Source organism: Narcine bancroftii, chromosome 6 (genome assembly GCF_036971445.1).
Source record: "Narcine bancroftii isolate sNarBan1 chromosome 6, sNarBan1.hap1, whole genome shotgun sequence".
In the NCBI taxonomy this organism is placed as follows: domain Eukaryota; kingdom Metazoa; phylum Chordata; class Chondrichthyes; order Torpediniformes; family Narcinidae; genus Narcine; species Narcine bancroftii.
The window spans coordinates 15029607-15041785 of record NC_091474.1 but is presented as its reverse complement, the minus strand read 5'-3'; the positions used below and the strand labels follow the sequence as shown (position 1 = coordinate 15041785).

The window sequence follows — 12179 nt, the reverse complement described above, 5'->3', positions numbered from 1 at the left end:
TGTGTCCTTCAGCCACAGAGACCCTCACTGATCCACCACCATAGTCACCATCCCATGGGTCATCTCCTCTGCTTCTCCTTCTCAAACAGCAGGGAGACTCCTTGCTTTCTGGTGGCCTGTTTCCTCTGCTTTCCTGGAGCTTGCAACCCCTCAAGGCCACTGCCGAACACAGGGGCCACCATCTTGTGCCCAGACCCTGCCGTCACAGGATTTTAAAATTAAACACCTTTAGCATGCCATTAAAGTATATACGGAGACATCAATAGTTGGACTGGGCGGTAGAACCCTGTGGAGGAGTCCTGTGTCTCCACTCCCCGCTCTTTGCATGTCCATATCAGCGGCAATGCAGATCCGACAGTGACACCGTTTTCTCACAGGCAACATTGTCTGTCTCTCACTCCCATTGAGAAGTCAGTGGTGAACAAGCTTCTTGAACAGGTGAAGAGTCAGCCTTGAGCAGGACACCAGCAGAAATGTACTTATTCCTCTGCAAAACTTTTTTTTTCTGCCATTCTTTATTTTGTTAACAGGGTGCTGTGCACATGCACAAAATCATATGGAAAGGACTCAGCTTAAAGGATTAAAGCTTAATTTCTGACAAATTGGCAGTCTTAACTCCATTTAAAGTAGGTATGTGTGTCCATTAATATTTTCCCCCCATCCATCATAATTTATCGTTATTTCAATGTCATATTTATTATGGTAACAAATCACATTTACAATCAATTAATTCCTCTTGATAACTTCAAGCTGTTTGTATACAAGTATTTTTTAAATGAAATAAAAGCTCTGAATTCAATGGTACTTGTCGATAAAATTAAATTAAAAAGAAATGTCAAAGTAGAAATAATGGTTTCAGTACCTCTTGCCACAGCTTGAATAAAAAATACAAGCAAGAATTAATAAAAACTCATATAATTATTCCATATCCTTTTAAAGCCAACAAGAACCACTGGTATTCTATCAGTCAATTGAATATATGGGCCTCTGTCGTGCATTTCTGCATTTCAAGTGTTGATTTGGCTTCACCGGGTAGTTTCAACTATATAAGGCATCTTATCTGTTTATGTGGATTTCCTTGGACTAATAGGCCAAAATCCATTATAGAACCAGCTCTTTGGCAGCAATCCAGTCAGCATTTTATTGCCTTGTATGGACAAATGTCTGGAATGAGAGGGGAGGGAACCAAAACAGCTATCACTAGACATTGGACGCTCTGAGCACATGACCTGCACATCAGCTCAAGAAGACAAAGTACTTACTGACATAGCTCTGTTAACTCTGATCTTAAAGAAAATTCCATATATCACATCTTTCTTTGACCACAGGTAAGAAGTATTTGAACATATATTGATTACACAGTGAGCACATGTAATTATGAATGAGAGAGAATGTGTATTTTTATAGTTTTTACTTGTCAGTTTACCAAAATGCATTTTTAGTTCAAGCTTTGCCAAAGTTAACTTTAAGAGGACAAATTGCAGCTTTACAGCAGCAAGCATGGATTAATTCAAACTTTATGGGTAATTGAAATAGTTTTTCCACAAAATCTAAACAAGCAAAAGACTGAGCAGTGTGAGGAACTTGACTATTTTCCTAGTTAGCCAGTGAAAATCATACATTAATTCAATCATTTGACGATTAAACTCCACTTTTCAGCATGTAAACAACTGATATTGAAGATTTTCCCTGCTTATGACGAATCCTAAACACAGATGGAAGCTTTAATGGAGAAATTGTTAACTTATTCCACGAGGACCATTTTTGAACATGCTGAAAATTATTGCCAGAGGGCATCATTCTTTTTTAAAAATTTCTTTTTCCCATATGAAAGCTGGTAGTATTTTTTTTTCGATAATGAGGAGCAAAATACATAGGTTTTATTTGATTTTAACTTTTTGTCAACTATTACGGTGTAAATAGCACAAACTTCAGTGTGCAATCCAATGAGCATGCCCTGTGTAATCAAAAATAATTCTTCTGGGTCAGAAAGTCAGTAGATTTAACAATTATTACAGCGGAGTTATCTGGAAGCACCGGTTTCTATATAAATCAGGGATCGTTGCTTGCATTCCTGAGCTTCCAATTATCATAAAATGCAATGGTTAACTTGTTGAGTTCCTTGTGAATTTTGGATAAATTTGCCCCTGGACTGTTTATGGGTTGGGACGATGAAGACTGTAAGATGACGAAAATGTGGAAAAACATTCTGACTGAAAAACAACTTTTTCCTATCTCAACAATCTTTGAAGATAAGAGTAATCACTGAACAAAATGGAGCAGGAAAGATTTGGTTTTGAAAATCTGAACAAAAATATTTAAATTTGCATTTGAATCTCAGAGATGTCCAGACAAAAAGATAATTTTAGGGGAATAGCCAAAAGTTTGGTCAAGGTCTAGCAGTACTGGGTGCCATTAAAAAGTAGATACGATACCAAAAAAGAGGCCTTAACACAACTACGGATCTCCGGGGAAGAGGAGGGGTGATTACATAAATGTTCTCATCTTCTCTGGCAGTCTGTTCGAGTATAACTTGCTTCTGAGATAATCAATGGGTCCTATGTGGGGAAGGTGGTGCTTGACTAACAGTTGGGTTGCATGTGATGTTCTACGATTCTTCTGCTTTGTGCTTCTGTTCCAAAGACGTGAGATATACTGTGCCTTCCTGAATGTTACTTCTTCTGCACGTGATCAGAATTCCAGAAACAGTTGAGTCACCTGGTAAAGATTGGTGGAGCAATTTATTGGTGGTATTTGAAAAAAGAGGGTGATAATCTTTTTTTTAAATAAAACAGTAGATGACGGACATTTAGAGAAAAAAAATGGAACAAAAAGCATAAAAATGTCACTCAGCAGATAAGGCAGCATCTGTGGAGAAACAACCAAAATTAATGTTTCAGGTCAAACACCCTTCATTAAAACCGTGAAAGAGACCAAAGTTAGTTTTAAATGGCTAACAAAATAAAAGTTATGAAGGATGGATAGATCAAAGGAAATATCTGTGAGTGGGTGAGGCAAGGATCACAGTTGGGATAAGATGCATAGAGGGTCCTATTGAAACAGACGGGTGAGGGTTGATAATTCCACTCTGACCAAACTGTTTCCATTGTAACAAGCACAGTGAATGAGGAATAGCATCTAATCTTCTGTTTAGACATGTTGCAGCTTTCTGAACTCAGTATCAAACTCTTCAAGTTAAGCTAACTCCCATTCTTTGTCTGTCTCAGAATGAACCATTTCTGCGACAAGTCATCCAGTCATCATTTTGGTTTGGTTTCTCTTTATAACATGGAACATAGAACATTACAGTACAATCCAGGCCCTTCACCCCATGATGTTGTTGCGACCAACAGAAGCCTACTCAAGAAACTAAGCCTTCCGTATTTCACACCGATAACCCTCTATTTTTCTTGCATCTATAGTACCTGTCTAAGGTTCTTTTAAAGGTCCCTATTGTGCCAGCCTCCACCACCAGCCCGGCAATACGTTCCAAGCGCCATCTGCTATCTGTGTGTGAAAAAACAACATCCTAATATCTCCCCTAATCTTTCCTCCCCTTATATAGATATTCATTGGTGTTTGTCACTGTCATCTCTTAAAAATGGTGCGGGCTGCCACCCTATCTATGCCTCTCATAATCTTGTTTCTTCTTTGGCTTGGCTTCGCGGACGAAGATTTATGGAGGGGTAATGTCCACGTCAGCTGCAGGCTCGTTTGTGGCTGACAAGTCCGATGCAGGACAGGCAGACACAGTTGCAGTGGTTGCAGGGGAAAATTGGTGGGTTGGGGTTGGGTGTTGGGTTTTTCCTCCTTTGTCTTTTGTCAGTGAGGTGTGCTCTGCAAGATGCACGGTTGGAGGTGAGATCAGCCCACTGGCGGTGGTCAATGTGGCAGGCACCAAGAGATTTCTTTAGGCAGTCCTTATACCTCTTCTTTGGTGCACCTCTGTCATGGTGGCCAGTGGAGAGCTCGCCATGTAACACGATCTTGGGAAGGCGATGGTCCTTCATTCTGGAGACGTGACCTACCCAGCGCAGTTGGATCTTCAGCAGCGTGGATTCGATGCTGTCGGCCTCTGCCATCTCGAGTACTTCAATGTTAGGGATGAAGTCGCTCCAATGAATGTTGAGGATGGAGCGGAGACAACGCTAGTGGAAGCGTTCTAGGAGCCGTAGGTGATGCCGGTAGAGGACCCATGGTTCGGAGCCGAACAGGAGTGTGGGTATGACAACGGCTCAGTATACGCTAATCTTTGTGAGGTTTTTCAGTTGGTTGTTTTTCCAGACTCTTCCTCAACATGGTTATCCAACTGCACGAAAACCAACAAGGTCGGGTCAGATACAGCAATGAGCTCTCTGAACCCTTCTCCATTAACAATGGCGTGAAGCAAGGCTGCGTTCTCGCACCAACCCTCTTTTCAATCTTCTTCAGCATGATGCTGAAACAAGCCCTGAAAAACCTCAACAATGAAGACGCTGTTTACATCCGGTACCGCACGGATGGCAGTCTCTTCAATCTGAGGCGCCTGCAAGCTCACACCAAGACACAAGAACAACTTGTCCATGAACTACTCTTTGCAGACGATGCCGCTTTATTTGCCCATTCAGAGCCAGCTCTCCGGCGCATGACGTCCTGTTTTGCGGAATCTGCCACAATGTTTGGCCTGGAAGTCAACCTGAAGAAAACTGAGGTCCTCCATCAGCCAGCTCCCCACCATGACTACCAGCCCCCCCCACATCTCCATTGGGCACACAAAACTCAAAACGGTCAACCAGTTTACCTATTTCGGCTGCTCCATTTCATCGGATACAAGGATCGACAACGAGATAGACAACAGACTCGCCAAGGCAAATAGCGCCTTTGGAAGACTACACAAAAGAGTCTGGAAAAACAACCAACTGAAAAACCTCACATAATCTTGTAGACCTCTATTAAATCACCTCTCGTCCTTCTTTGCTCCAAAGAGAAAATAACTAGCTCTATTAACTTAGCCTCATAGGATACATTCTCCAATCCAGGCAACATCCTGGTAAATCTCCTCTGCACCCTTTCCATAGCTTCCACATCCTTCCTGAAATGAGGCAATCAGAATTGAACACAATATTCCAAGTGTGGTCTACCCAGAGTTTTATAGAGCTGCAACATTATCTGAAGGCTCTTGAACTCAATCCCCCCAACGAATGAAGGCCAGCACACCATAAGCCTTCTTAACTGCCTTATCACCCTGGCAGCAAGCTTGAGACAGCTATGGATTTAGTCTCTAAGATCCTTATGTTCTTCTACACTATTAAGAATCCTGTACTCCACCTCTAGTTTGACCTTGAAAAATGCATCACTTCACACTTATCAGGATTGAACCCCATCTGCCACTTTTCTGCCCAACACTGCATCCTGTCTATGTCCTGTGGCAATCTACGTCAACCTTCTACATCCACAACACCTCCAACCTTTGTGTCATCTGCAAACTTACTGATCCATCCTTCCACTTTCTTTTTCTCCATTTGCATACCTGAATCGGCTGGGCATTTGCCATAGCCTGACAGCCTGAATATGCCTGAGATTATCTGATTTCAGAAGCTAAGCAGGCTCAGGCCTGGTCAATACCTGGAGGGGAGATTGCCTTGGAACACCAGGTGCTGCAGATTTCTGTGGAGGGCGCTGGACAAAGTGGAAACTCTCTGTCTGCCTTTCGTTAGGCAAAATTAAAGAATTTCATGAGTGTTATATTCTAAATGTAGTATTACATGACAATAATGGAACCTTTACCTTTTATTACACTTCTTTGTTGTTTTCTTTTCTCTCTCGAATGGCCATTAATCCATTTGACTGAAGATCCAATAGTCACAGCAATATTATCATAGCTACTTCCTTTGACCTATTCCATCTCATCCCCACCTTCATTTCAACTTAATTCAAACATGTTTGCTCTCATTTCTAATTCTGACTGAAGAATTTGAAACATGAAATATTCTTTTTTTCCACAAATGCCAGCTGACCTGCTGAGTGCCTCCAGCATTTTCTTTAATATTACATGAATATGTCCCCCTACCCCCAACCCCCACCCCCCTCCACTGATGGGATTGACTGGGATTATTGTATAACGAGGGTTCAGAAAATCAGGGAGGACCCCTACTCTCCTGCGCGCAGCATATTCCAGCGACTCCCGTCGGGAAAAAGATACAGAAGTATCAGGCTGAGGAACAGCTTCTTCCCACAGGCAGTGAGAATGTTGAATGACTGCTAAAACAACTTTCTGTAACACGACTATTTATTAAGAATATTTATTTTAATATTTGTACATAGGTACTGTGTAAATGAATCGTTTGTCTCCATGTGTGTTATATCTGGACGCGTGTTCCACACCATGGATCAGAGAACACTGTTTTGTCAGGTTGTATTGGCACAAACGGATGACAAATGAACTTGAACAATACAAATTAACTATCACATGTGTTTACATCTAGCAAGGTGAAGTGAGTTTAATGTAAAGTAGGGTGCAATCAGAAGCATTTAGAATTAATTGATATTTCTGAAGAGCTGGAGGTAAGATGAAGCCAGACGAAAGAGTAAAGGTGACAAAGGCACGAATCAGATTTTATTGTCATGAACAAGTCACAAAATTCATTGTTTAGGACTGGAGGTGAATGATGTGAATGTCAAAGTTCGTGGTTGTGACAATAAAAGAATCAGAAACCTTTCACATTGACTAACAGTCCATACACATGCAAACAATCACTTTCATCCTGAGAAAGTGGCTGACAACGGATGTACTGCCAGTCAAGGTGCTATTTTTATATTTCTCTTCACTTCTCTTTCAGCATGTCTGAAGGCACCTTGAAGTCAATGAATTACTTTCGTAAATGTAATAATTCCCTTAGATGCCTTCTCCATCTCTTCAAATCTAGGCACCATTTTAGGCCCTGAAGTTTCTACTATAGCACACTGTATATTTGCCACTCATCAGAGACACCATTTGAAGACAATGTGTTCGGTTCCACATGGTCGCAATAACAGTCAGTTCTCCCTCTTCACCGTCTCTCTCAGTGCTTTCTACTGCATCTGCTTCATTAGCCCCTTTTAAACTACAGAACCTGGATAGCCCTCCTGGGACCCAGGTGCGATTACTGGGCCAAAGGTGCTGGAATCACCTTTCAAAATGCAGGGGGATGGACCCATTAAATCGCCAACCCGGTGATTTAAGGGGGAATCCCAGCCCCGCAATGACGCATCACGCACTCACTGGAGGTACTACCAGATGTTCAGAAGCTGGCTGCCCAGTGACGCACGCACGCAAGTGCTGGCGTCACCAGAATAAGCGGGTCGGCCTTTTTCCTGTTCAAATCACCTGCGGATGAGACCTAGGTAAGTTTAACTGGGTTTCCTGAGTATCTCTGAGGTAGATCAGGGTCCCGGTTGGATTCCAAAGGGGTTGACGGGGTCGGACCCTTTCTAACTGCTGCGTAACTGGGGCACTAACTGAGCAAATTTCCTGGTTAACCCCATTTTACTCAACAGTTTGAAAGGGCCTATTATCTCACTCATTGAACTTCTGATATTGGGATAATTTCTCGTTGAATATTCAGTGACTAAAGATTAGATCACTGCTGCAATATTCGTCCATGTCTGTTAAATATTGCCTAATATTCACTGAACTACAGTGAAACCAAATTTACAAATGCCTTCAATTTAAAATCTTTACTTTTTGTGTTCACTCCCTTCAAAACCTCAACCTATCTCTGCTGTCTTTGCCAATGACAGTTAAAAATTAAAATTATTGTTATCATTCAATGTCATTTCAAATTTCTTTATTAATTTAACATTGTTGTGATAATTATACTTGTGTGGTGCGCTGCAGAGTGAACAAAACAAGCACAAACTACAAAGGCTGTACTACAGGCTTTAATTAGCTTAAAACTTGCACACAAGGTTCTGTATCCCTTCCGGCTCCATGTGCTCTGCTCCTACCCAAGGGCCGGTGTGAGCCTTTATATGGGACTGGTGATTGGCTAGGAGTAGGTGGAGCCAGTCTCCCAGGTTACCTCCCTGCAGGTACAATGGGTTGCCCCCTGCAGGAGTGTGGACAGGTGCAGACAGTCCAGTGGTTGACTCACCATAATTTGCTTTCGATTAGCTTGATAATTATCATTATCCTGTCCCGCATCGGATTTGTCAGCCACAAACGAGCCTGCAGCTGACGTGGACATTACCCCTCCATAAATCTTCGTCCGCGAAGCCAAGCCAAAAAAAAAGAATTATCCATTGGCAATTTATGATCTTTTGATACTTTAACATTGTAATATGGTTTGTTGGAACCCCATGCAAACAGTCCAATTCAACAGGTCAGGATGCTGGTTCTTTCGGAGACAATGTAATTTGAATCATTTTGAATCTTTGGCTTGGCTTCGCGGACGAAGATTTATGGAGGGGGTAAAAAGTCCACGTCAGCTGCAGGCTCGTTTGTGGCTGACAAGTCCGATGCGGGACAGGCAGACACGATTGCAGCGGTTGCAGGGGAAAATTGGTTGGTTGGGGTTGGGCGTTGGGTTTTTCCTCCTTTGCCTTTTGTCAGTGAGGTGGGCTCTGCGGTCTTCTTCAAAGGAGGTTGCTGCCCGCCAAACTGTGAGGCGCCAAGATGCACGGTTTGAGGCGTTATCAGCCCACTGGCGGTGGTCAATGTGGCAGGCACCAAGAGATTTCTTTAGGCAGTCCTTGTACCTTTTCTTTGGTGCACCTCTGTCACGGTGGCCAGTGGAGAGCTCGCCATGTAACACGATCTTGGGAAGGCGATGGTCCTCCATTCTGGAGACGTGACCTACCCAGCGCAGTTGGATCTACAGCAGCGTGGATTCGATGCTGTCGGCCTCTGCCATCTCGAGTACTTCGATCTTAGGGATGAAGTCGCTCCAATGGATGTTGAGGATGGAGCGGAGACAACGCTGGTGGAAGCGTTCTAGGAGCCGTAGGTGGTGCCGGTAGAGGACCCATGATTCGGAGCCGAACAGGAGTGTGGGTATGACAACGGCTCTGTTGTTTTGAATAGCTAGTAAATAAACCACTTTTAATCCTGGCTGTTTTATCAATAGTAAAGGTAAAAGGTAAAGATTCCATTATTGTTACATAATACTACATTTAGAATGTAACACCCATGAAATTCTTTAACTTTTGTCTACCGTAAGGCAGAGAGTCTTTGTCCAACACCCCTCACAGAAACCTACAGTACCAGGTGTTCCCAGGCAGTCTCCCCTCCAAGTACTAACCAGTCCTGAGCCTGCTTAACTTCCAAGATCAGACAATCTCAGGCGTATTCAGGCTATTACGCACATTCCTATTGATAAAATTCCATTATTCTTAGCCTTTAGGAATGCAGCGTTAACTATTCTAAGCCACCTGGATCAATGCAAGTATCAACAGTCCATGCTGCAGGGAATGGATTATTTAAAAAACAACAGGATTAGAAAGAGATGCTGATTTATTTCATGGTTAATTGTCACTAGTGGAATAAATTTAAAAGCTCTAATAAACTTCAGAATAGATTGTACTCTCTGCCTCCAGAAGTTTGAATGCAAAATACCATTTTGCTCCACTGGACAATTCAGAAACACTAACTATGAAACTCCCAATTTATCTCTTCTCAATCCAGTTGTCAAGAGGAGGTGCAACTATTGGTTATAAGGCGCATTATCTGATGCCCATCCATTGACAGTATCATCAAGAGAAAATGAACAGTCAGTGTTTCTGGATGGAACCCTTTGTCAAGGACATGGGATTTCTTGGTGAAGGGTTATGGCCCAAGACATTGCCTATTCTTTCCCTCCTTAAAACATTACAATAGAAGCAGAAACCCAATTTCTCAATGGCAACGGCTCCAATAAATTAAGTACAATGATTGCATGTAAATCTTTTCTTTCTCTTTGGCTTGGCTTCGCGGACGAATATTTATGGAGGGGTTATGTCCACGTCTGCTGCAGGCTCGTTGGTGACTGACAAGTCCGATGCGGGACAGGCAGGCACGGTTGCAGCGGTTGCAAGGGAAAATTGGTGGGTTGGGGTTGGGTTTTTCCTCCTTTGTCTTTTGTCAGTGAGGTGGGCTCTGCGGTCTTCTTCAAAGGAGGTTGCTGCCCGCCGAACTGTGAGGCGCCAAGATGCACGGTTGGAGGCGAGATCAGCCCACTGGCAGTGGTCAATGTGGCAGGCACCAAGAGATTTCTTTAAGCAGTCCTTGTACCTCTTCTTTGGTGCACCTCTGTCTCGGTGGCCAGTGGAGAGCTCGCCATAGAACACGATCTTGGGAAGGCGATGGTCCTCCATTCTGGAGACGTGACCCACCCAGTGCAGTTGGGTCTTCAGCAGCATGGATTCGATGCTTGCGGACTCTGCCAGCTCGAGTACTTCGATGTTGGTGATGAAGTCACTCCAATGAATGTTGAGGATGGAGCGGAGACAGCGCTGATGGAAGCGTTCTAGGAGCCATAGGTGATGCCGGTAGAGGACCCATGATTCAGAGCCGAACAGGAGTGTGGGTATGACAACGGCTCTGTACACGCTGATCTTTGTGTGTTTCTTCAGGTGATTGTTTTTCCAGACTCTTTTGTGTAGTCTTCCAAAGGCGCTATTTGCCTTGGCGAGTCTGTTGTCTATCTCTTTGTCGATCCTTGCATCAGATGAAATGGTGCAGCCGTGGTAGGTAAACTGGTTGACTGTTTTGAGTTCTGTGTGCCCGATGGAGATGTGGGGGGGCTGGTAGTCATAGTGGGGAGCTGGCTGATGGAGGACCTCAGTTTTCTTCAGGCATGTAAATAATGAAGAGTAAAATAAATACTGGACAGAATGGGAATGGCCTCTTCATTTTGTTTTAATAGATTGCTTGCAATGACTAGATTCATATTTGGAAAAAAGTGGCTGAGGTATCTTTTTATTCATAATATTTTTTTTTCTTTTTCCGCAAAGATTCCAAAGTTAACCTACATTCTTCTAATGCTGGAACTTTTTCCATACTTTTAAGAAGTCTGCTCTCAATTCCTTCCATAAATAATTTGTAAATGTTCCATTAATGTCTTCATAAGCTCTTTGGATTGATCAGCCATCATTTTAGCCACGATTAATTAGACGTGACTCGTCTTCAGATTGAAATCCCGTTTCTTCGTCTTCTTCAAACTCTCCAGTCTCCTTCGGAGGTTCTGCTGCCATTCTAGTTGTCTTTTGGGACATTTTCTTTTTTTTTTTTTTTTTTTTTTTTTTAATTTTTTATTTTTCACACCATAAATCACAATAGCCATGATATACACTTTTTCTTTTCCACACATTTACAGTGACTTTTTCTCCCTCCCCCCTCCCTCCTCCCAAGCCACCCCCCCATCCCCCCCCCCTCTCATCCATTTTAGTTATACAATCTAGGTTGCATTAATTCAGTTAGACAATGTTGTCATTCAACAAAAATACACCAGAAATTCTACTGAGTCCATTCTTTTCTTCTCTTCTCCTTCCATCAACTTAGGTAATGTTTGTTCCCGGTAGGTTTTCGCTATTGTATTTAATGTAAGGCTCCCATACTTGTTCGAATATTTCAATATTATTTCTTAAACTATATGTTATTTTTTCTAATGGAATACATTTATTCATTTCTATATACCATTGTTGTATTTTCAAATTATCTTCCAATTTCCAGGTTGACATAATACATTTTTTTGCTACAGCTAGGGCTATCTTAACAAATCTTTTTTGTGCATCCTCCAAGTCAATTCCAAATTCTTTATTTTTTATGTTACTTAGGAGAAAGATCTCTGGATTCTTTGGTATATTGTTTTCTGTTATTTTATTTAATATCTGATTGAGATCATCCCAAAATTTTTCTACTCTCTCACATGTCCAGATTGCATGAATTGTTGTTCCCCTTTCTTTTTTACATCGAAAACATCTATCAGATACTGTTGGGTCCCATTTATTTAACTTTTGCGGTGTAATGTATAGTCTGTGTAACCAATTATATTGTATCATACGCAGCCTCGTATTTATTGTATTTCTCATCGTTCCAGAGCATAACTTCTCCCATGTTTCCTTTTTTATCTTTATATTTAAATCTTGTTCCCATTTTTGTTTAGTTTTACCATTTGTTTCCTCATTTTCCTTTTCTTGCAGTTTAATATACATATTTTTTATAAATCTTTTGATTAACATTGTAT

At 42.0% G+C, this 12179-nt stretch overlaps 1 protein-coding gene across 1 annotated transcript in view; it reads left to right on the top strand.

The window, feature by feature from the left end:
- The first annotated feature begins 1217 nt into the window (after positions 1-1217).
- The window catches only part of LOC138735743 (myosin regulatory light polypeptide 9), a 34600-nt gene continuing 23638 nt past the window's right edge, over positions 1218-12179 (top strand). The window contains exon 1 of the mRNA XM_069884095.1: positions 1218-1328. The gene's annotated coding sequence lies outside the window, so the exon portion shown is untranslated. The remainder of the gene's footprint in view (positions 1329-12179) is intronic.